Source organism: Cynocephalus volans, chromosome 5 (genome assembly GCF_027409185.1).
Source record: "Cynocephalus volans isolate mCynVol1 chromosome 5, mCynVol1.pri, whole genome shotgun sequence".
Taxonomy (NCBI): Eukaryota; Metazoa; Chordata; class Mammalia; order Dermoptera; family Cynocephalidae; genus Cynocephalus; species Cynocephalus volans.
Genome location: NC_084464.1, coordinates 38,938,744 through 38,963,493, shown reverse-complemented (window position 1 = coordinate 38,963,493; position 24,750 = coordinate 38,938,744). Strand labels below are relative to the sequence as shown.

The window sequence follows — 24,750 nt, the reverse complement described above, 5'->3', positions numbered from 1 at the left end:
CTGAGCGCGCATACCCCACATCGGTGGGCCATTTGAGGTCTATTAGACTTACCGGGCACTGGGTCCAGTCACAGCAAGTCGGACGCTCCCTACCCATTCCCCGTCGTCCCCTGGCTGGCAGACAACCGGGCACACCCCGCTCCCGGTCCCCCACTTTCTATCCGTCGAGCGCTGCCCGGCACAGAGCGGACAGTCTCTGGAGTTCGGTTCCGCCAGATCCCGGTCATTTTCTTGGGATGATTTCTGGCTCCCGAGAGATGGAGATCCCAGAGCCTTCTACGGTCAGATCAACCCAAATAGAGCAAGATGGAGGAATCTCTTTGAGATTTCCCCTATTTGGAGGCTTCCTGCAATTTCTGTATTGTGTTTGGAAAGGAATTTCTTGAGAAGGCAGAGTCTTTTCTTGGTGTGAGACCCATAAAGACAGACATTATTGATCTTAATAAATAGAAAAGCACAATAACCTTGATAATTTCTTGAGAGAAAAAAAATGGATTTAATGTTAGGGACTAGAGGGCAGCTAGAAAAAGCTCTATTTTTCCTTTTGGAAAGAAAACGCCCAGCGTGTTGAGGTTTCCGTAGTGTAGTGGTTATCACGTTCGCCTCACACGCGAAAGGTCCCCGGTTCGAAACCGGGCGGAAACAGCTCTCTTCTTGCAGGTTCTGAGCCTGTTACTGGACGTGCTTAGAATCACACACACCATCGTCATCGTTCGATCGAAAAGACAAAGCCTGTCGTCTGTCGTCCAGGGCGCTGTGGATAGAAGGAGGCGCTGGAGTCGGAGGTTCTCAGCCCTCCAACGAATGCGAATGGCCACCTGCTCTCCGCTTCCAAACCGGGTGTTCACGGACACTACCAGTACCCAACGCCTTACTTATGGCAGGATAAACATTTTGAGGTATCCCCTGGCTTTTAGAGGAAGAAGAGGGAGGAGATGTATGGCGGTACCGTGGGGCGGAGAGAGAGAACGCAAGATTCTGCAGGGAGAGCTCAGCGGGGCAGAGCCTACTGAGTAACCTGCCTCTCGTGACGACCCCTTTCCCTCCTTGTCCCTACGAAGCCCTCAGGGACTCGGTTCGCTGCGGCCTTTCGGCTCAGGAGAGTTGCCACTGCCGGGTCAGCGCGGGTCCGGGCTGGGCTCCGAGCGCTCACGTTCTGCTGGGAGCCGCGCTCCACGGGATCGTCGCGAAATTCCACTCAGGACGCTCCAGTTGGTTTGGGGGTTGGGATCAGGGTGTGTTTCCCTGCACGTCTGTGCACCGGGGTCCTCGCAAGGAGCCTGGACGGGTACATATGTTCTTGCCGGACATTTCCCCGAGACACAGCGTCCAGCTGGGACAACATCGCGCTCAGAGCAAGGACAGTCCGGCTGGGTGCAGGGAGCCCGAGCGCTCGAGGTATGTGACACCCTTCGCTAGTTTTTGCTTTTTTTTCGGAGGTGAGGAAGGCGAGGGGGAAAGAAGGTTTAAGGGTTAGTGACTTGGTTGTGTGTATCTTATCTTTTACTCCACAACACAAAACACGTACGACACTCTTTCTTGTCAAATGGCTGAGTCGTTAAGGTTTATCTTTGTGCAGGTTCGAAGCCCACATTAAACAATCATATTTGGCTCGTGTTCAACTCAACGTTGTTGATGAGCGCATACTAAGTAAGAACGTGAATGGACTTAAAACTCGAGGCAACGTAGTCAGGCTGTTTATTGTTCCACCCCTTAGGCTTAAAAACAAACCCTGTCTTTTATCTTCCAGCCTTAAAACGGTGCCTCATCTGGGAGTGCTGAGTGGGTTCTTGAAGGAATCTCTCTAGTGCAGTTCTTCCAGGCTACCAGCATGAGGAAAAACTACACAAATGACTGTTTTGCCTAAAAAGATTTCAATTCTCCAAAAGGGAAAGAAACTTTGTGGCCACTTGTCCCCTTGGCATGTATTTCCCTCCATTCCCCAGGCTAGAAAAGGGGCGTGAGTCTCACCACGCTCTGAGGAGTCTCACAGTCCCCAGGTGGCTGGACACCGTAGCACCCAGCTCTTCACCAGGATGAGACTCTCGGTGAACACGGGCTGCTACCGCACTATGTCCCAGTAAGGGGAGAAGAATCCTCCCAACGTGAAGAGCTTTGCAGAATGGACTTGCTCCACCCACTTGGTGCGGAGGTCTGATTAGACCTCAATTCGTGCACGGTGACGAACGGTTCGGCTAGTTGGACAGAGGCCTGGAAGGAAAAAAGACTGGGAAGCAGATGTGAGGTGAGCGTGGGCACAAAGTCTCTTTCCGAAATCAGAATCATCCAAAAGCTCCCCGTTTTTCTTGAAATAAAGCCAAATTCCTAAGATCTCGTACAAAGTCCTACACACTTTGAGCCTCCATTTCTCTCTCTCTTTTTTGGCGGCTGGCGGGTCCCAAACCCCGACCTTGATCTTGGTTTCAACAATGGCTCACACTAACCAACATAAGCGAACCCACCAGCCCCCTCCATGTCTCTCTGGTCTCATCTCTGTTACTCTCTCCCTTGCTTGTGCTCTGGCCACATGGGCCCTCTTGCTATTCCTCAAAGACTCCGTGCATGTTCCCACCTTTGGACTATACTGGTTGCGCTCTGCCTGTAACATGCCACACATCGCATGGCTCCGTCACTCAACTTCTTCCAGTCAAATATTGTACCACATTCTTAGTTAAGGCTACGTTACCAACTCTATTTAGAATTACAACCTGCTCCCATCACTCCAGTTCCCCCTACTCCACACTATTTTTCTGTCACATGTATATGTGTTTCCACACTCTGTAAGCGCAGAAACTTTACTGGTGGTGGTAGTAGTGACCTGTTGTTGTTGCAGGTCCCTGATGCCTCTAAAGTACCTGGAAATAGGTCAGGCTGTTACTAGAGGTTAAAGAGATCTTTTTAAAATGCAAATCTATTCATATGACTTCGATGCCTAAAATCCTTCCAGGAATTCCCATTGTTGTTGGGACCAATTAAAAAGTTCTTTACTTTTCTAGTTGTGTGGATCTTTCTTAAAAAAAGAAAAAGTAAAAAATCCTTAACATTGTCTGTAAATAGTGATCCTATTTCTCAGTTTAGACCAGATGTAGATCAGTTATTTTCAGCACCCCACCCCCTCTACCGTAAATACATTGTTTGATTTAGATGTTGCATTCTACTGGAGCATCCTGCATCATGCACATGTTCTATCCTCTTCTGGCATCATCTCCTACTACTTGCCCCCCTTCTCCCCAGCACCCCAACACTCTGACTCAGGCTTAATCTCCAGACATGCTAACATGTCTTAAATCCTCTTCGCTCACGTGTTTTTGCCCATGTTGTTCTCTCTAAGGTGCACAAAGGAAGGCCACGGCTGGCCTCTTCTCCCTGCTCTCCACACAGCCCCTTTCTTCTCCCACTTGAATCTCCCACATTCCCTTTGCCAAACATCGTTAACCGCACCCCAAAAGTGATATTCCAGAATCTAGCAAGCACCAATGTTAATTCCTCTGTCTCTTCACTGATTGTCTAGTTTTGCTACAGACCTGTAGTAGGGAATTCAGGAAGAAGGAGAGGTAGGAATGTGGCCAGTATCCTACTTACTTGTGCTCAATACAGTTAAAGCAAACAAGCAAACAGGAAGGATACTAGGGCCAGCTCTCTGAAGCACAGTAGGATAATGTCTTGTCAAAATTGCCAATGCACACATTGTTTGATGCATCTCTTTCACATGTGAGGAAGGTATCATGGCACACCCGGGATATGGGAAGATGTGACCAGTGTTTGCAACAGCAAGATGGAAAATTAAATTAATTGCCAACGATTGGACATGCCTTCTAATCGAATACTCTGCATATTTAAAATAGAATGAAGAAGACTTTTCTATTGTGATATGGAAAGATCACAAAAATCCATTCTCAATTAAAAAAATAAATAAGTAAAAGGAATAGAAAAAATATGAATAAAATGCCAGTATTTACAAAGAGAAAAAAGAGAACATGTTTGTATAACTATGCATTTAAAATTTCTGGAAGGAGAAACAAGATACTAGAAAGAATGGTAATATTTGGGGGGGGACAAAGACTGGAGTTTAACGGCTTCTGGAATGGTGACTGGAGCCCCATTTCTAGAACTCGCCAGTACCGAGGTCTCCGAAGCGTCCTTCGCTGTGAGGCCCCTCCGGAAATCTGAGGCAGCAGGTCGATAGGAAGATTCCCGAATGGAGACCAAGTCCCGCCCTGGCGGCGCCAGACAGAAGAAACCTGGGCGACTCCAGGACAGTGGAGTATCAGACCCGTCCGGGGTGTCCTTCAGGCACCAAATTGTTACCTTCTGCTAGTGAGCGGTTCTTACGGGGTCCGGCGAGTGGGATTCAGGGCCCGCAGGTGCTGCTGAGCAGGCATTTAGGGGCGGCAGAGTCCCACGGATTCCTGGGCCATTAGGCGCGGTTTGAAAAGCTTAAGCGTCGTGCTGGAAGTGTACGAATACGGCTTAGAAATCAGCGCTTTGTCTTCGTTTTGTTCCGTTTTTGTTTTAATAGAAAGTTTGTCACAGTTTTTATTAAGGATGGGAAGCAGTAGAGAAATCCTTCCTCGTAGTAAGAGAAAGTTTTGCTGTAGTACTTAACGCTTTCAGACCTTAAGGAATGACAAAAGTATCCTATCGCCAGCGAAGGGCTGGTTAGCTCAGCTGGTTAGAGCGTGGTGCTAATAACGCCAAGGTCGCGGGTTCGAGCCCCGTACTGGCCATTGCGTTTTTCTCCCCTCCCAATGGGGATGCTAATTATTTTCAGAGAAACTAGGCTATTAACCTGTAAAAAGCAGGGAATAATTAAGGACGCTCTAAGAAATTCCAAATCCGGCGCCCTCGGTTTCCTTTAACTCACTCACAACCCAGTTCTGTTCGCGAGTCCCCAAAGGTTTGAAGTGTACCCGGGCAGTGTTTTTACCCTTTCCCCCGGGTGCAAAGAACGGGGGACACAGAACTGTGCAGGGCAGAGGACCGGGGCGAGAAGGGAGGAGGAGGAAGTGGAAAATATTACTTACCGCTTTTTCTTTTAAAGGATTATTTGATTTTAAAATGTCTTTCCAATGTAGTCCGCCGGAGGTCCTGAAGGATATCAACGAGCTGGGCGTCTGGATGAGGAATTAGGGGCTGGCCCAGGGAAGGCAGATAACAGATGGCAGGTCCAGGGGCACAGGGCTGGAGTATACTCACGTGAAACGTCGTCATAAGAGACAGAGAATAGAAACCACCGGAATATCCAACAAATGGGGTCTAGTTAAATCATGCCACCACACAGAATCAAGTAACTACGATAAGGCAGACCGTCATGGTGTTGATGTTGCAAATGTGTTCCAGTCACAAGCATTTAAACAATACATAAGATTATGTCTGTTGGGCTTTATTTATGTAAATATATAATTACAGATATGTAGACAAAGCTGATTTTCATAGGCCTAAAGCAGGGTTGAAGGGATATAATCCACATTGTTTATGAAAATATACCTATGTGTACTGGAGTGAGTTTGGAGGAGGTTCATTCAATTTTCATCCATTGTTTTGTCTTTTCTACAAAGATTATATTCTATAAGAAACCATTAAGGTATTCACCATTTTAAATAGGATGAATGAAGAAAGATGAATGAATGAGGATTTGAGTGTAGAGTCTGGAGGCTGGAGGCTGAGACATAGGAGGAGGGTGCGGGAACTGCTCAGAGTGCAGGTCCTGAATGCTGAGCAGGGTGTGCACCTGAAATCCAGACCAGAGCCTGGAGGCCGTGCAAGAAGACAGAGAGGGCAGAGAATGACAGAGCATGTGGAGAAGGTGACTCCTAGTATTTTTCGATGCATAACTGTAGTGATCTTCGTGGCATAATCATAGAGGTCGGCCTTAGGTGTTAGGGAGCATCAAACACCTCAGTTTGAGGAGCTACTGGTAATTAGACTGATAACTTACTGTGAACCCCTGAACAAGTATCTAAAATCTATGTTACAGTTTTATCACTTTAAAAATGGTGCCGCAACATGTACACCATAGGTCTCTGGTGTATAGTTATTTTAGTATTCAAGCCAGCAAAGCATTCAAGCAATTCTAGCAATTAATAATATTTTGATTCCTCAAGGCTGACAGGAGGCAACCTGAGCAGCTTACCTTTCCTCTTCCCTCTTTCAGAAAATCTGTCCTCCACCAGCGTTCGTGGCTTCAGACTTTAGCATTGGGCTCTGCTGGCCTCTGAGGAAGTGTCTCCCCTTCTGTAGTTGGTCTTCTCATCCCTGAGTGTGGGGTCTCTTCTGGGCTCTGTTCTCTGGGGAGGAGAACTGGCTGCCCCAGAGCTGAGGGAGAAGGACGTTCTCAGGTGATTTTGAGGGAAAAGGAACATCGAGATCGCAGTCCTGTTTTTCTCAATGAATTTTTAAAGTCATTGATTTTGCAATGTAACGATATCTTTCTTAGCATTTGTTGTTATATGTGTAAAGAGGGTCTTTTTAAATCTACGTGCTTTTCCCTCTGTTTAAAAAATGTTAATAATATTGATGACACTTTGAACAGGAACTAAGACATAAATAATTATCTGAGTCTAAATGTGGAAGTACTGATTTCCAGCAATACTTTTTAAAGCTGAATACGGGAGACCACATCACACCGGTTCTTAGCTGTTAGTGTTCTTAGTTCACACTGGAGCCAGACTGCCTGGGTTGAAATCTTCCCATAATGTTACACTGCTCTGGGGCAGCTGCTGCCAATCCTGTAGCAAGTACTAGAACAGATACTATAATAGTAGCTCTTGTGTAAGGGACGTGTAGCAGGCCTGTAAAAGTGAAAGGATAATTGCTGGAGGAAAGAACATCCTTCTTCTAGGGGTGGGGGAAAAGTGGAGGTCCTGGAGATTTTCAGTTTTGTGTTTCATAAAATGGACAAAGTGTGAGGAGATGTCGGGTTGGGGTGTGACTAGAGGGACCCCTCTAGCTTGGTGTTAACAGATTCTTTGGGTTAAGTCTCAGGTGGTAGTTTTACCAAGTATAAGTGATACCAAGGGGCCTTTCCTAGTACTTTTACTGCAGTGGAGGTTGTTACAAGTACTGTATAAAGCCCTTCCAACGTGGCGAGCGAGGCTTTGGGATTCAGGTTTTAATACACAGGTGCTGTCCCGGGCTCAGTTTAAAGTCTGGGAGGGTGGTGGGGAAAGGATGAGGTGATAGAAGGTTGGCCTGTTCCCTAAGAAGATCCCTAATGAGCGAAAGAGTAGGGAGATACTGGCCTAAAGGCGATGAACTAGAAAGGAGAGGTGTGAGAGTGAAGGGCCTACTGTACATAAGTTTGAGGGGGCTGAGGCCTGTGGGCTTGTGGGGGGCAGCCCGTAGGCGAGTGAGTGACTGGTGGAGAGGCCAAAACGAGGGATGATTTCTGAGGTGAGAGCATGCGTTACTGCTGTAGCATACTCTGAAGTGCAGAGAAAAGCCTCAACCCAACCTGAAAAGGTGTCTACTAAGGTTAGAAGACAGCGTGTCTTTTTGTGGGGAGAGTAATATAAGGGCTGAAGAAGGTGTAGTAGGAGTTCATAGCATATATGAACTGAATTATGGAAATCTAAAAGGATTTGCTCAGCTTGTGTAGTAGGGAGGACATAGCAACTGGGAGAGTATACCAGTTGTCCTTTCTCTGTGCCCCCCAACTGTTGAAGGTGTTGTATTTCTTGGGGTGTGTGTTGGGATAAGGGCATAGGGGCCATCAGAAGGACCTGAGCAGGAGAGGAAGACTGGGGTCCTGGTGATTGAGCAGCCTGTTTTGTGGTTAGATCCACCAGTTTGTTTCCCTGGGCTATGGGGTCATTGGAGGTTTGGTGTCCTCTGCAGTGCATAATCCCAACCTCCTTTGGGACTTGTGCAGCCTCAATAGCTTGTGTTAGATTTACTAAGGCATAAGCCACCCAAGTGGTAGATGTGGAGGTTGCGCTCCTATCTATGAACCGTGTAATGGGATGTGGGGAGATGCATAGAAAGGGATTGAGAAAGAGGTCTAAAGCCTACATGCAATTGTGTTCTAAGGGTCATGAGTGTTTTGGGATGAGAGTGGCTGGGTTTTAAGGGAGGTTTAAAGGAGAATTGGGAGTTTTCAATGAAAGTAAGGTGAATAAGTTGTAGGCAGGAAAGGGAAAGAATTGACTTGGCCTTATGGCTGAAAAGGTCTTGCCTGTTTGTTGTTTCAAGGTTAGTTTAGAGCTTTCTTGTGTTAAAAGGGCAGCTGCCACCAAGGCCTGTAAACAAGGGCCCATTCTCAAGCTGTGGTGTCTAGTTGTTTAGAGATATACAACCGGGGAGAAAATATCTCCTGCCTTTTGTCCCAAAACCCTGACTGCCAACCTTTGGGTTTTGGTGACGCATAGGATAAAAGTATGAGATAAGTTTGAGAGAAAGAGCTGGGGCTGTGAAGAGAGCGGCTTTTAATCGCTGGAAGGGAGAACGGATGAGCTTTGTGGGATCTAAAGGAACGGCAGGATCCCCTTTGGCTGCCCCATAAGGTGGCTTTGCTAGCACGCCAAAGCTAGGAATCCATAGACGAAGACACCCTGCAAGCCCCAAGAAAGAAAGGATTTCACCCTTTGTGGTAGGAGTGGGGAGTTCAGAAATTAGACTCTTGAACTGAAGGAGAAGAAATTTTGGCCTTGCTGGGGGACACTGGATATCCCCTGAAGGCCAGGAAATTAAGGAGGCAACAGTGTGAGCCTGTGAATCCTCATAGGAGGGGCTACAAAGGAGGAGGTCATCCATATATTGTATTAAAGTGCTAGAGGTTGGGGGAAGTTCAGATAAGTCTTGAGCTAAGACCTGGCTGGAAAGTGCGGGCTATCCCGAAACCCCTGAGGTAGTACTGTATTAACTTTGTCTGGGGGGGAGGGGAAGGTGGAAGCCTCAGGGGCCAGGTCTAGGGTGGCCTGTAACAGGAGTATTGTAGCTGGAGTTAAAGTGTTTAGGGTAAGAGTAGCTTTGAATTTGAAAAGAATGTCCCATCCCAGTAAGAGGGTTGGGCATTGAGGCATTATTAAGAATTTTTGTGTGAATTGGGTGTGATGTAGGGTGCAGGAAAGGGTTTTGAGTGACCTGTGGGCAGTATTCTGATCCCATGACCACTACTATTGTGATAGAGGACAGGGTTGTTGGTCCCACATATTCAGGAAGGGTAGAGTAAATGGCCCCTGTATCAATGACAAAAGAAATTGGCTTACCTGCTACAGGGTGAGTTACCTACCGTGGGCTCACGTGTGGTGATCTCCATGGGGTCTTAGGCCCTGGGCATCATCAGTCCTCCTCCTGGGCAAAGCCAAGAAACTCTGATAGGGATGGCCATGAAGCCAAAGGCTGTAGGTTGGGGACTGGGCCACTCCCTCTCTGGCAAGTGGCACAGTCATTCCCCCAGTGACCTGGCCATTTGCAATGAGGGCAGGTTAAGACAAGCCCATGCTGAGTGGCCCAGTTAACTGCATTGGAAGGAATTCCCGGGTTGCTTGCCCCTAGAGGCAGCCAGCTTTGGAGTATGTGAGCCTTGGATGGCATTAGCCAGGAGCTGGTATTTGGCCTGATCTCTTTCATAGTTTTTTAAATATCAGTGGTTGATTGGGTAATGAAATGAGAGTGTAAGAGGGCCATGCCTACAGGGGAGTTTGGGTCTATACATGTGTATTCATGTAAAGCCTCAGAGAGGCTGGTTAGGAACTCGCTGGGATTTTCAGTGGATCTCTGTGTGATCTCTCTAAGCTTGTCATAATTGACTGACGTGTAAGTAGCCTTTTGGAGGCCATAAATCAAGGGTGTGATCATTTTATCCTGGAGATCCTGATCCCCATACCTTGCCTGGTAGTCTCAATTTGGGTCCGTGCAAGGAACAGCAACAGCTCCCACAGGCTGCATATTATTTTGAGCATGTACCTGAGCCACCATCCAGACCTGCTCCCTGTATGTGGACTTGGATAATTCCTTCCATCCCAGCCACTTCATGGAAGGGTTACAAAAATCTGGACCTGAGGTGGGGTTGTTACCTGACAAAGGGGAAGAAGGGGAGGAATTGGGCTGAGAACGAGCATCTGGAGGCCAGGTGTGGGGAAGAGAAATAAATATGGAGGGCTGACGGATCAGAAGATTGATCTGAGTCTGGAAGGAGAGGTCAACCATGAGCTAGGAGAATTTGACACGTAGTACAGTTTTGACAGAGAGAAGAACACATTCAGAGATAGGAGAAGGCCTGAACAAGGAATCTCTACAGCTTTTGCTGTTTCGGTGAGTGTCTAAATTGAGTGCCATCTTGTGGCCACTGGGATTCATTGTAATGAGGCATTTGAGTTTTAATGTCTCCCCGGAGGCCGAGAAATTGGCCAGAAGACAGACCAGAGGCATAGGGCACGGAGTACAGTAGAAAATGGGCCAGGCTGGGATGTCTAGGTTCAATGTCTCCCTGGAGGCCAAGAAATTGGCCAGGAGACAGCCCAAAGGCATAGAGCATGGAGGTTTAGATTGTGAGGATCCCATTTACAGGGTGAGAAAAGGCAGTTTGTCCTGGTAGAAGAAGTGTGCCAACAAAGAGCATCCTCTCTGCTTCCCACCTTCTTTTTGAGAGAAAAAAGCCCACCAACCAGCTAATGAAGCACCCTTCAATAGCTGGGGGGCATGAGAAGGGTTCCCTCAGCCAGGTTCCTGAGCTTCATAGAGACCTGAGTTGTAGAGAGTAGTTGGGGGAACCATACAAGTAGGCAGAATAGACCCACTGACTCACCCTGAAGAATTGAGGCTGGTGTTGGATGTGTTGGTCTGAAATGGGAAAAGGAGAGAGTCCCAGAGGCATCTGGTTTTGGCAGGTTCGGGAAGGGCAGCCAAAGGCCAATCACCCCAAGAGAGAAGGGATCGTCCACAACGTCGGCCAAAACCATTCCCAGGTTTCAGCACCATAATGAAAGAAAGTGAGCCGAGATGCCAGGTGCTGTTCAAGCTTTATTAAAGGAAGAAAATCTGCTGGGCTGTGCTCAAACTAGCAGGCAGCCCAGGGCTGCCCTGGAAAGGGGACAGCACCAGGTGTGGGGGTGGTAGAGCTTATATTGGTATGTTGGTGCCAAGACCTGGGTGATAGCATCAAGGAGGGTCATTATGCTAATGTGGATCGGGGTGGAGAACTGCGTCCTTGTGGACGCAAAAGGGGTTTCCGTTTAAGTGGGGAGGCTTCTTGTAAAGGGAAGGTGGAGGGGAGGGGCGAGGGTGGGCAGCACTATTTTGTACTTGGGCTTGTCTAAAGTGATGCTGGTTATGTTGCAGATCTATTAGGGGTGGCATATACTTATCATGTCCATGATGGCAAACCCATGATAGCAGGTCAGGACCAGTCTTAGAGTAGCTATTGTGTGAAGGACATGAAATGGGCCTACAAGATTGAAAGGATAATCACTGGGGGAAAGATCATCCTTCTTCTGGGATTAGGGGATGAGTGGAGTGACCCCTCTGGCTTGGTGTTAACTGATTCATTGGGTAAAGTCTCAGGTGCTAGTTTTACCAAGGATAAGTGATACCAAGGGGCCTTTCCTAGTATTTTTACTACCATGGGGGTGGTGAGAAGTACTGTATAAGGCCCTTTCCAACATGGTGAGAGGGGCTTTGGGATTTGAGTTTTAATACACACTTGCTGTCCCAGGCTCAGTTTAAAGTCTGAGGAGGTGGTGGGGAAAGGATGAGGTAATAGAAGGTTGGCCTGTTCCCAAAGATCCCTAAAGAGAGAAAGAGTAGGGAGATACTGGCCTAAAGGCGATGAGCTGGAAGGGAGAGGTGTGAGAGTGAAGGGTCTATCATATGTAAGCTCAAAGGGGCTGAGGCCAGTGGGTTTGTTGGGGGCAGCTCACAAGCAAGTGAATGCTAGAGGGAGAAGTTGGGTCCTAGGGAGGTGAAGTTACATGGACAGCTTGGTGAGGTGTGTTTTTATGAGGTGATTGGCTTTTTCTACTTTTCCTGATGACTGAGGTCAATATAGTATATGTAAGTCCCATTTGATATGTAAGTCCTGTGCTGTGAGTTGCATAATCTGTGAAACGAATGCCAGGCCATTATCAGACTGGAGGCTGGTGCGTAAGCTAAAATGAGGGATGATTTCTGAGGTGAGAGCATGCTTTACTGCTGTAGCATCCTCTGAAGTGCAGAGAAAAGCCTCAGTCCAACCTGAAGAGGTATCTACTAAGGTTAGAAGAGAGTATGTCCTTTGGTGGGGAGGCATGTGAGTAAAGTCAATTTGCCAATCCCGGCCAAGAGTGTATCCTCTGGCCTGGTGAGTGGGGAAGGACCGAACTTGGAGGCCACCTTGATTGGAGCAATGAGTACACAAAGGACAATTTTGAGTGATTTATTTAAGTAACTTGGCCATGTGGGGAGAGTAATACAAGGGCTGAAGAAGGCATAGTAGGGGTTCATAGCCTATATGAACTGAATTATGGAAATCTAAAAGGATTTTCTCAGCTTATGTGGTAGGGAGGACAGAGGGACTGGAGAGAGTATACCAGTTGTCCTTCCTCTGTGCTCCCAAATGTTGGATGTGTTGTATTTCTTGAGGTGTGTATTGGGGTAAGGGCATAGGGGCCATGAGAAGGACCTGAGTGGGAGAGGAAGAGAGGGGTCCTGGTGATTGATCAGCCTGTTTTGTGTTTAGATCTGCCAGTTTGTTTCCCTGGGCTATGGGGTCATTGGATGTTTGGTGGCCTCCACAGTGTATATAACCCCAACCTTCTTTGGGAGTTGTGCAGCCTCAAGAAATATCTTGATAAGATGTCCATCTTTTATGGGCCCTCCTTGAGTGGTCATGTATCCTCTCTCCTTCCATATGGCCACACAGGAGTGTAGGATGTAGTAAGCACACTTAGAGTCAGTGTATATATTGACTCTTTTGTTACTTGCCAGAGTGAGAGTGCAGGTGAGGGCAATGAGTTCTTCCTGTTGGGAAGTGGTGTTGGGGGCGGCAACCTCAATAGTTTGTGTTAGATTTACTATGGCATAACCTGCCCAGGGTACAGGCATGGAGGTGGTGCTCCCACCTATGAACCATGTATTTTGGGGCTGTGCAATGGGATGCAGGGAGATGTGTGGAAAGGGATTGAGAAAGAGGTCTAAAGCCTCCATGCAATTATGTTCTAAGGGTCGTGAGTGTTTTGGGATGAGAGTCGCTGGATTTAGGGGACGGCAGTGTTTGAAGGAAAACTGGGAATTCTCAGTGAAAGTAAGGTGAATAAGTTGTAGGTGGGAAGAGGAGAGAATTGACTTGGACTTATGGCTGGGAAGGTCTTGACTGTTTGTTGTCCAAAAGTTAGTTTAGGGCTTTCTTGTGGTAAAAGGGCAGCTGTCACCAAGGCCCATAAACAAGGGATTCATCCTCAACCTGTGGTGTCTGGTTGTTTAGAGAGGTATGCAACAGGGGAGAAAATATCTCCTGCTTCTTGTCCCAAAACTCCGACTGCCAATCCTTGAGTTTTAGTGACATATAGGATAAAAGGATGAGATATGTTTGGGAGGGATAGAGCTGGAGCTGCGAGGAGAGAGGCTTTTAATCACTGGAAGGGAGAATGAATGGACTTTGTGGGATCTAAGGGAATGGCAGGATCCCCTTTGGCTGTCTCATAAAGTGGCTTTGCTAGCACAACAAAGTTAGGAATCCATAGGCACAGGTACCCTGCAAGCTCCAATAAAGAGGGAATTTCACTCTTTGTGGTAAGAGTAGGGAGTTCAGAAATTAGACTCTTGTGATCCACCATTATTTGTCTTGTGTTGGGGGTGAGATGGACTCCAAAGTAGGTGGGTGAAGGGGAAGAAATTTGGGCCTTGCTGCAGGACACTCAATATCCCCTGGAGGCCAGGAAATTAAGGAAAGCAACAGTGTGGGCCTGTGAATCCTCATAGGAGGGGCTACAATGGAGGAGGTCATCCATATATTGCATTAAAGTGCTAGAGGTTGGAGAAAGTTCAGATGAGTTTTGAGCAAAGGCCTGGCTGAAGAAGGGGGGGCTATCCCAAAACCCCTGGGACAGTACTATCCAGGTGAGTTGTTGGGAACAGCCTGTATCAGAATCAGTCCAAGTGAAGGCGAACAGATTTTGACAGGAAGGGTGTAAGGGCACAGAAAAAACAGGCATCTTTGAGGCAAGCACAGAGAAGAAACAGGTTGTTGTTGGGATCATGGATAGAAGAATATAGTGGTTAGAAATGATTTGGGTTATGGGTAAAACGGCCACATTAATAGCCCTGAGGTCTTGAACTAAACAGTATGAGCTATTGGGCTTTATAACTAGAAGGATGGGTGTATTAAAAGGTGAGCAGGTAGGCTATAAGAGATGAGAAGAAAGGAGTTTGCATATGATGGGTTTTAAGCCTATTAGGTATTTGTTAGTGATGGGGTATTGTGGGACACTAGGGAACAAAGAGGGGTTCCACAACTTAACAAGGATAAGTGAATGGTGTGTAGCATCAGAGGGAGAAGTGTCTCCTAGTATGTGATTAACCTTGTCCGAAGGGGAGGGGAAGGTGGAAGCCTCAGGGGCCATGTCTGGGGTGGTCTGTAACAGGAGTATTGTAGCTGGAGTTAAATTGTTTAGGGTAAAAGTAGCTTTGCATTTGAAAAGAATGTCTCATCCCAGTAAGAGGGTTGGGCATTGAGGCATTGAGGCATTATTAAAAATTTGTGTGTGAATTGTGTGTGATGTAGGGTGCAGGAAAGGGGTTGAGTGATCCATGGGCAGTATTCTGATCCTGTGACCCCTACTATTGTGATAGAGGATGAGGTTGTTGGTCCTGCATATTCAGTAAGGGTAGAGTAAATGGCCCCTGTATCAATGACAAAAGAGATGGGCTTACCTGCTGCAAGGAGAGTAACTGTTGGCTCACATGTGGTGATCTCTGCAGGGGTCTTGGGCCCTGGGAATCATCAGTCCTCCTCCTGGGAAAAGCCAAAAAGCACTGTAGGGATGGCCATGAAGCCAAAGGTTGGGAGTTGGGGACTGGGCTACTCTCTCTCTGGCAAGTGGCACAGTCAACCCCCCAGTGACCTTGCTGTTTGCAGTAAGGACAGGGCCCGGGAGAAGGCCTGGGATTAGAACAGGCTCATACCCAGTGTCCTGGTTGACTGCATTTGAAGCAGTTCCCAGGTGGCTTGCCCCTAGAGGCAGCCAGTTTAGGGGTATGTGAGCCTTGGATGGCTTAGCCAGGAGCTGGTATTTGCCCTGATTTCTTTTGTAACAATCCCTTCTATCTTCTTCCTCCCTATTGTTAGAAACTTTGAAAGCTGCATTGAGGAGGTCTCATTGGGTCATTTTTGGACCATCCTCAAATGTTTTTAGTTTTTTCCTAATATTAGGGGCTGACTGGGTAATGAAATGAGAGTGTAAGAGAGCCATGCCTGCAGGGGAGTCTGGGTCTATGCGTGTGTATTTATGTAAAACCTCAGAGAGGCAGGCAATGAATTTGCTGGGATTTTTAGTGGATCTTTATGTGATCTCTCTAAGCTTGTCATAATTGACTGACTTATGAGCAGCCTTTTGGAGGCTGTGAAGTAGGTGTGTGGTCATGTTATCCCAGAGATCCCAGTCCCCATGGTCAGCCTGGTATTCCCAATTTGGTTCCATGCAGGGAATGGCAATGGCTCCCACAGGCTGCCTATTATTTTGGGCATGTACCTTGTCTGCCTGTTGTTGGGCCATTATCCAGACCTGCACCCTGTCCTTGGGGGACAGAGTAGTAGTGAAAAATATCATGCCAGGTGAGATAGTAAGACTGGGTGAGATATCTGAATTCCTTAAAATATGTTTCCAGGTTGGACTGGAAAGATTGCAGTCATTTTTCGATTTGGCAGAGATCGGAAAGAGAAAAGGGGATATGTACCCGGATAATTCCCCTCCATCCCAGCCACTTCACAGAGGGGGATATAAAGAAGCCAGAGCTGAGGTGGGGTTATTACCTGATGAAGGGGGAGAAGAAGAGGAGGGTTGGGTGGCTGAGGGCAAAGAGAGGGAAAAGGTGGTGGGGCTGGTGAAGGATCTGGAGCATATGGAGGTAGCTGAGGTGGCCCGTACAGGGAGCAGAGTAGTCTGATGGATTAAAAGATTGATCTGAGTCGGGAAGGGAACTTGGGCATGAGCTAGGAGAATTTGAGACATAGGACAGTTTTGAAAGAGAGAGAAGGATCCCGATCTGAGATAGAAGGAAAAGGCTTGAACGTAAGGAATCTCTCCAGCTTTTGCAGTGTCAGTGACAAAAATTGTTTAAATCTCTAAGAGTATCTAAATTGAGAGTGCCATCTTGTGGCCACTGGAATCCATTGTCTAGTTTGTAAAATGAGGTGTTCGAGTTTTAATATCTCCCTGGAGGCCGAGAGACTGTAGACAGCCCAGAGGTGTAGAACATGGAGGTTTGGATTGTGAGGATCCCATGTAGAGAGTAAGAAAGGAAATGGGCAGTCCTAGTAGAAGAATGCCACCAAGGAGCATCCTCTTTAGTGTGCATATTCTTTTCTAGCAACAAGCTACCAACCAGCTAATGGAGTGTCCTCCAATAGCTAGGGGGCACAAGAAGAGTTCCCTTGTCCAGGCACCTGGGCTTCATAGCGAGTAGACAGTACTCATAGAGAGTAGTTGGGGGAACCCATAGAAGTAGGTAGGACTGACCCATTGACTCACCCTGAATTGAGGCCAATGTTGGATGCGTTGGTCTGAAACAGCAAAAGGAGAGAGTCCCAAATGTACCTGATTCGGCAGGCCCAGGAAAGGCAGCTGGGAGGGGCAAATCAATCCAAGAGAGGGGATCATCTGATGGTCCAGCCAGGACCCTTCCCGGGTTTCAGCACCAAAATGAAAGAAAGTGAGCCGAGACTCTGGGTACTGATCAAGATTTATTAAAGAAAAAGAATCTGCCAGGCTGTGCTCAAAGTGGAGGACAGCACCAGATGTGTGGGTGGGAGAGCTTATTTGGACTGTGGGGCACCAAGGGCTGGCTGATACAATCAAGGAGGGGCATTATGCTAATTCAGAAGCTATGTGACCAGGATGGAGAACTGTGCCCTTGCAGAAGCAAAAGGGTTTCTGTTTTTCAGAAGTCACAAGGTTTCTCGTAAAGGGAAGGGGGGGGGGTTGGTGCTGGAGTGGAAGACAAGGCTGGTGGCTATTTTGTGTTCATTGTGTGCACAATGGTGCTGGTCACGTCCAAGATCCATCAGTTCGTACGATTGATTATATCTTTTGCCATTGGTGATCAACTTAACCTTCAATCCCTCTCCCCTTCATGGAGGTTATAGGGTGGGTCTGAAAATCCCAACCCTTCAATTCTGTCTTGGTTTTTCTCTTTCTTTCTTTCTTAATTAATTAATTAATAGGCTTTATTCAGATACGAGCTCAGGTAGCTAGCAGCAGCTGCCCTAGTGGCCTCCTGGGGCATCCTGAGGACACTGTGGATCAGAGCCATTCGTCTTTTATACTGTCTTGGTTTTTCTATTGACAGGCCCCCATCCTGAAGCTACCGAGGGACTGCCAGACATCGGTCAACTCATTAACAAACTAAAAGACATTACTTTGGAGATGTTAGGAGTTGCATGCCAGGAAATGAAGACCAGACATATATTTCACAGTATCATATGTACAATAGGATGAGTTCCATCCAATCAAGAAATGAGGAAATGTCATCAAATGCACCAATGGTGATCATTTAATGTATTTAATTATAGATGTAAGATTAAAATAAATGTAAGGGTCTATAACCATACCACCATGAATGTCCCTGATCTTGACTAATCTGGGAAGCTAAGCAAGGGTTGGTCCAGGGAGATTGCCTGGGAATACTGGGTGCCATAAGCTTTTAAGAAAAAGCAATAAAAATAATGAATAAATAAATAAATATAAGGGCAAAGGTGAAGAATAACATAAAATGTTTCTATTCTGATACAAAAGAAATAATGCATGTAAAAATGAAAAGAGAAAGGAAAGGAAAGAGGAAACAAAATAGATACTATGGACTGTACAATAGACAATAACGGAGAGTAAACAAAAACTATTAAAAACTAAAAAAAAAAAAGGTTATATAAGGATAAGTAAAGAAATGAGGAAATTTGAGCATTAAAGTAACCACTAGAACAAAAATTCAAACCATCCTTTGTTGCTTTGTGTTGCTTCACCCCCCATGGATTTGTCACCCCACTTCCCCTGGGTGACAGAGATGCAAAGGATTACTCAAAGCCCATCTCTTCTGAGCAGTGAGAGGCTCAGAAGTGGTTAACTTCCCTGGGACCCTCCAGTGAGAGGCAACCCTTCCTCAGGAAATTAACCCCCAGCTGGGGTTCTCTTCCTGCATTTATTTTCCAGACCAGGAAGTTACAGAAAGAGAACATAGGTGAGGTTATAGTTTAACAATATAGGCTGGTAAATTTCAGTGAAACAAGCCAGATGACATTCCAGTAGACAATTAAGTGATCATATCAACACAAGTTTGATCTTAGCCAACATTCCTTCTTATAGCAATCTCTCAGTATCTTTACATAACAATCAGTAACTAGTCTGTCCTTGAGCCAGCAACCTGCTGTGCCACAATTCTTATCTTGCAACAAAGACTCACTAGCCTGGGGAAAATTTCCTGTCCTTGCAAGGTCAATATTTGAAACTGCAAGGCTTTGGAAAACCAGGCCCTGTGAAGTACATATGCTTTATAGTATATTCCACAATCCTAAGTGTCAAAAGAAATTTTAAAAAGAGAACATGTTACATCAACAACAAAAAATACAACAAATATAATACACATCATAATGATAAAGTATTACAAAGTTAAGAACAAATGTATCAATCGTATTATTACCTATGAATGGACTTAGCTCATATGCATATTAAAATGTTTTCAACTTGATTCACAGAGCAAAACATAATTATATGCTGAATCTAACAAAATGATCAGAAAGAAATAAATAAAGAGATGGGCTAAGGTACTTCAGAAAATGCAAACAATAACAGAACAGGGTTTGTAACCATGATGTCAGACTAATTTGAATGGAAGCCATAAATATTAAACATATCAAAAATATTAATTTTTTATGTTAAAGACCATGATCTCAATAAGACTATAACAGTTACAAATAACTATGTACTAAAGAATGCATCGACCACACTTATAAAATAAAAATTACAGGGATATAAGAAATACATTTAAAAAGCAGACTTTCAAATGATATTCTCCCACAAGACAGGTCACAAAATGAACACAAAATAAGTAAGGTTATAGAAAAACCTATACCATATAACCAAAAAGGTAGATCTTATCGGTGTATATCAAAATGTGTAACCTGGTAAAGAGAATAAACTTTCTCAGTGGCACAGGGAACGTTGACAAAAACTTATGATATATTACAAAAAGAGCATCAGTAAGTTCCCTAAAGCAGAAATATTACAGTCACCACCCTAGGATCCCAACATGGGCTTGCTAGTTTATAAAACTCAGCCAGTACCTGAAGGAGTGTTCTGTATGTGCAATCTCTACTCAGAAATGTACAGGGAAGTTGGAAACTACTGCAGGAAAATAAAAACAAATATCTTACTCGGGGCTTTTCAGTATTGCCAGACTCTTGATTCTCTCCAATGTGCTTCTATCCTTTCCAACTAAATAAAACAAATTGAAGATAATGAGAACTAGGTTTATCTCTGTTGGAGAAGTTACAAATATAGAAAAGATGTAGAAGAAAATAAACTCGAGGTTGTTGGAGGTATCAGTATAAAATCATGGATATCTATAGACAGCTAAATAGAGATATTGAAATAGATAAACACACATGTATGTGTGTGCACATTTCCACCTCTGTGCACTGAGGCTAGAAGCAGTGAACATACCTAGCAATATCCAGACCATGATTTGTAAAAACCATTCTTTGTCTGTTTGTTTGTTTATTAATACATAATTTTTTACATTCTGAGATGTTGTGGAGCAGTTGCAGGGAGGGGAAGAGAGGATGGGGGAAGGAAATAGAGTGGGAGAAGGAGGGGAGGGGTGGTTGAGGCCCGTGGCACCCTCCTCATTCCAGCAGGGGAGAACAGGGGACTTCCAGCAGTGGCTCCATTGTTGCTAGGCTGAATGCAGATATCAGTGGGGTGTGGCTGAAGCCCTTGGCCCCCCATTGCCCTGGCTCGAGAGACCAGGGAGTTTATGGTCCTGCTAGGTTTTATAGGTGTTCTTTGGTGATTTGAGACCTTTACTAGTTAATATCAAACTTTGTCTCTGACTGTGGGTATTTTGTTTTTTCTTTCAGCTCTGTGTTGGATTATTCACTGTTTCCACCACTGAAACTCTACACTGGAACTAATTTGTTGTCCTTACTTCTAAAATGGGGGAACTTCATGTGGGGACCAGCACTTGAGCCCAGTGGTTGAGTTAAATTGCTGCTTTGCTGCTGATTCCCTGGGGAAGGCTTTTTTTTTTTTTTTTTTTTTTTTTTTTTTTTTTGCAGCACAGGTTTTAACTGTTGACCTTGTAAGCACTTCCAGGTCTTGTGAGGTCTGATACACCTGGGTTGTGTGGAAACTCTGGTCTGGGCCTCAGTCTTTTCAGCAAACCACACACCCTGCAGATCTGTATTCCTGACCAGTCTCCACTGAGTGATCCTGCACTGACTGGGGGGCAGATCAGCTGTCCATGTTGTGCCCCAATGCTCCCCTTGTGGGCCTGTCTCCCCCACTGACCATACTCCAAACACTTCCCACGGGAAGGACCAGGGGCATTCCCCTCACTCACCGGCCTCTGAGTGCCTCCTTCTTTCAGTCGTCTGCAGCCCCTTGCTCCTATGTGGATCCATGGGAACCTTGTCAGTGGTCTTGCTGGCCTGAGGGCCCTCTTCTTCCCTGCCACCTTCAAGCAACTTCATATAAAGGGCACAGCTATGGCTTTTGCCAGCTCTTGCTCCGTGCACTCACCAGGGCCCACCTTGAAGCTGCCGGGATTTAAAATTGTAGGGGCAGTCCTTTCTTTCAGAGTGGCTCCTCCTGCCTTCATGAACTCTGTAGGTCTCTCCTCCTCTTCTCATCTCTATTCCTTGACAAAAGAAATGAAGGCTCCTTGGCAAAGTAGCTGATTCAAAAGTTGGAGGGTGGGGGGAATAGTAGAATGTAAGTGTAGAGCCTTTTCTTGTCCTAGAAATTAAGAATTTCTTAAAGAATAATGGGTACATGTCAAAAAGACATGGGGTGTTAGCTTGAAGGGCTCACAGTGGCCAAATCTGTGATAATTTGATCATCAAAGTAAATTATTAGTAACTCTTTGAATAGGAATCCATGAGTTTATATTGAAATAAATAAATAGATAAATAAATACATATATAAATGGGTGTTTTAGCCTCTTTGGGATCCTATAACAAACTACCATACACTGGGTGGTTTATAAACAACAGAAATTTATTTCTCATAGTTCTGGAGGCTGGGAAGTCCAAGATCAAGATGTCAGCAGAATCATGTCTAGTGAGGGTCTGCTTCCTGGTTCTTCATCTGCCATCTTCTAGCTGTGTTTTCATATGGCAGAAGGGGCAAGGAAGCTCTCTGGAGTCTGTTTTGTAAAGGCATTAATCCCATCCATGAGAGCTCTGCCCTTGTAACCTAATCAACTCCCAAAGGCCCCACCTCCAAGTCCCTTTCATATTTGGGCTTAGGTTTCAACATATGAATTCTGGGGGTACATAAACATTCAGTCTATAGCTGTAGGGGAGAAGGGAAATCTCCCTTCTATATCTCCTGATATAATAAGATATCAATAAACAATATGTGTAAAATGAACAATAGAGTTTTTAATTTGTCAATTTGAAATGATTACAGAAATCATTGGTTCATGCTAGAATTATTAATGAATGCCAAACACTAGTAGGTGAAACTTTGAGGAGAATGAAGATATTTATGTAGTTTTCAAAGATTCTTTACAAATTAGTTTTTTAGTAAATTTTTTTTATTGTGGCAAAATATACACAATATAAAATTTACCATTTTCCTCATTTTTAAGGGTACAGTTCTGTGGCATTAAGTACATTCACTTTGTTGTGCAAGCATTGTGACTATTCATCTCCAGAACTTTTTTATCTTCTTCAACTGAAACTCCGTACCTGTTGAACACTAACTCCACATTTTCCCCTCCTCCTAGACCCCTGGCAAGTATCATTCCACTTTCTGTCTCTATGAATTTGACTACTTTGGTACCTCATATGAATGGAATCATACAGTATTTGTCTTTCTGTGACTGACTTATTTCACTTAGCACAATGTCTTCAAGGTTCACCCATGTTTTAGCATATGTCAGAATTTTCTTCCTTTTTAAGGCTGAGTAATATTCCATTGTATGAATATACCACATTTTGTTTATCCATTCATCCATTGATGGACACCTGGGTTGCTCCCACATTTTGGCTATTGTGAGTAATGCTGTTATGAACATGATTGTACAAATATCTGTTTGAGTGTCTGCTTTCATTTTTCTTGGATATGTACTCAGAAATAAAATTGCCAGTTCATATGGTAATTTTACGTTTAATTTTTTGAGGACTCACTATATGTTTTATACAGCAGCTGCACCATTTTACATTCGCACCAGCAATAACAAGGATTCCAGTTTATCCACATCCTCACAAACACTTGTTATTTTCTGTTTTTTGATAATAGCCATCCTAACAGGTCCACAAATTACATTAAAATATACAAAGTATAGTCATATAAATTAATAAAATAAAATAGACTCTTAAAATAGATATACACATTTATAATTAATTGACTTTTTAAAAAAATAAATTGACTTTTAACATAGGTGCCAATGTAATTTATGGAAAAAGCATAGTCTTAAAAAAAAATGAAGCTGGAATAAGGGAATAGCCATACTGGAAAAAAAATAACGTTCACTCTTAGAGTACATAAAAAATTAACTAAAAATAGATCATACACCTAAACAAAATCACTAACTTATAAATCTCCGAGAAGAAAACATAGGAGAAAATCATCATGATCATGAAGTAGGCAAAGTTGTATTAGGATATCTTTGCATGAGTCTTAAGTCTGACAACAACAAATGTTGGACAGGTTTGGAACAACTGGAACTCTCATACAATGCTTTTTGGAATGTAAAATGCACCACCACTTTGAAAAACATTTGGTAGTTTCTTAGAAAGTTAACCATCCATTTACCAAATGACCCAGCAGTTCCTCTCCTATGGTTTTACAAGAAAAAAAATAAAAATATATGTGATGTTTAATTTTATGTGTCAACATCGCTAGATCATGGTCCCCAGATATTTGGTCAAATGCTACTTTAGAAGTTGCTGTGATGGTATTTTTAAGATGAGATTAACGTTTAAATCGGTAGACTTTGAGTAAAGCAGGACTTTACTCAATAATGTGGCCTCATCCGCTCAGTTGAAAGCCTTAAGAGAAAAAAGACTGACTTCACCTGAGGAAGAGGGAAATCTACCAGCAGCAGACTGCTTTTAAGCTCGAGCTTCAACATCAGCTCTTCCCTGGGTCTCCAGCCTGTCAGCCTAAACTTGGGGAACAGCCATGTCTGTTGAAATAACTCTTCAGTTCCTCTAAATTCTCATCGAGAAGTTCATAAAAACGTCCAGAGTCCTAGATAAACTGAAAGCGAACCCATAAAGTTAGTATTAACAGTACTGCACTTTAACCGACAAAACTAAACAGCTACAGCAAACAGCACCTTTATTCTCTTTTAATGGCTTACTATATACCAAAAAATGTTTCAAAAAGTTATTTCGAAACAAAGCAGGAACTTCCTATTTCCCCCTTACCCAAGGGCACACAAAGCAAAACATATCTGCCAAAAAAAAGAAAGAAAGAAAGAAAGAAAGAAGGAAGGAAAAATTAAACAAACCAAAACAAAAACCTCCTTCCTAGCTCCTGCATGTTACTTATTTTAAAAAAATAAAACAGGACATTAAGCTAAATCATTGCAGCAAGCGGGACTATCTTGATGACTACGCTTGGGTTTGGCGGTGGCGAATAATATTTTGTTGGGGGTATTTATTGCGAGTAGCGTTACACAGGAGTTGTGATCCGTGCACGCGGTAAAATAGCCCTTGAAAGGATGGCCCGTACGGGGATCGAACCCGCGACCTTGGCGTTATTAGCACCACGCTCTAACCAACTGAGCTAACCGGCCAGCCCTGCCATCAGAGAATATGCAACACCATCAAATGGCATTATTTCTTCGAATTTCTCTGAAAATAAATGCAACCCTGAAACAACCAGAAACAAACTTAAAAAAAAAAAAAAAAATCCCTTCATTCTGCTTATTTCACTCTCTTCGCTGCGGAGATAGGAAATGGAATAAGAGAAAAGCTCAACATTTAGCCCGAAGGAGCCCTCCCTCTTGTATGGAAACTTCGTCTTTCTCAAACCGCCTGTTCTGACTCCAAACGATTCAGATCAACGTCCCGGAGCGGGGCTTCCTCCCTCCCACCCCAGCAACCGCCGGGGCTAACCCGAAGCTGCTCCGAGCCTGAGACTGCGGCGGGCGGATCATGGAACCGACCACGGAGCCGCGGCAGGCTCAGAGGACACGGCTTCTGCGCGGTCTGCGGATTCCTCTCTGCTCCTGCAGACCGTTCCAGTCCCACGCGGGTGGGGTTTAAAAGACTGTAGGGGACGGCCTCTCTCCACAACTCTGACTCCTTCCCCATCCCCGGGCGGAATCCATATCCCCAAATCATGCCAAGAGGAACTCGAGACCAGGGCGCGTCTATTGTCAGGGGCCTTT

The 24,750-nt window shown here is 44.9% G+C and overlaps 1 protein-coding gene and 3 non-coding genes across 4 annotated transcripts in view; 2 read left to right on the top strand and 2 right to left on the bottom strand.

The window, feature by feature from the left end:
* Positions 1-24,750, bottom strand: part of LOC134377918 (histone H4) — a 734,914-nt gene that overhangs the window by 612,084 nt on the left and 98,080 nt on the right. The gene's annotated exons all lie outside the window — the stretch shown is intronic.
* On the top strand, positions 573-645 carry TRNAV-CAC (transfer RNA valine (anticodon CAC)). The gene has a single exon. It is a non-coding gene; the product is annotated as a tRNA-Val (tRNA).
* On the top strand, positions 4,654-4,727 carry TRNAI-AAU (transfer RNA isoleucine (anticodon AAU)). Its single transcript has one exon. It is a non-coding gene; the product is annotated as a tRNA-Ile (tRNA).
* Positions 24,080-24,153, bottom strand: TRNAI-AAU (transfer RNA isoleucine (anticodon AAU)). The gene has a single exon. It is a non-coding gene; the product is annotated as a tRNA-Ile (tRNA).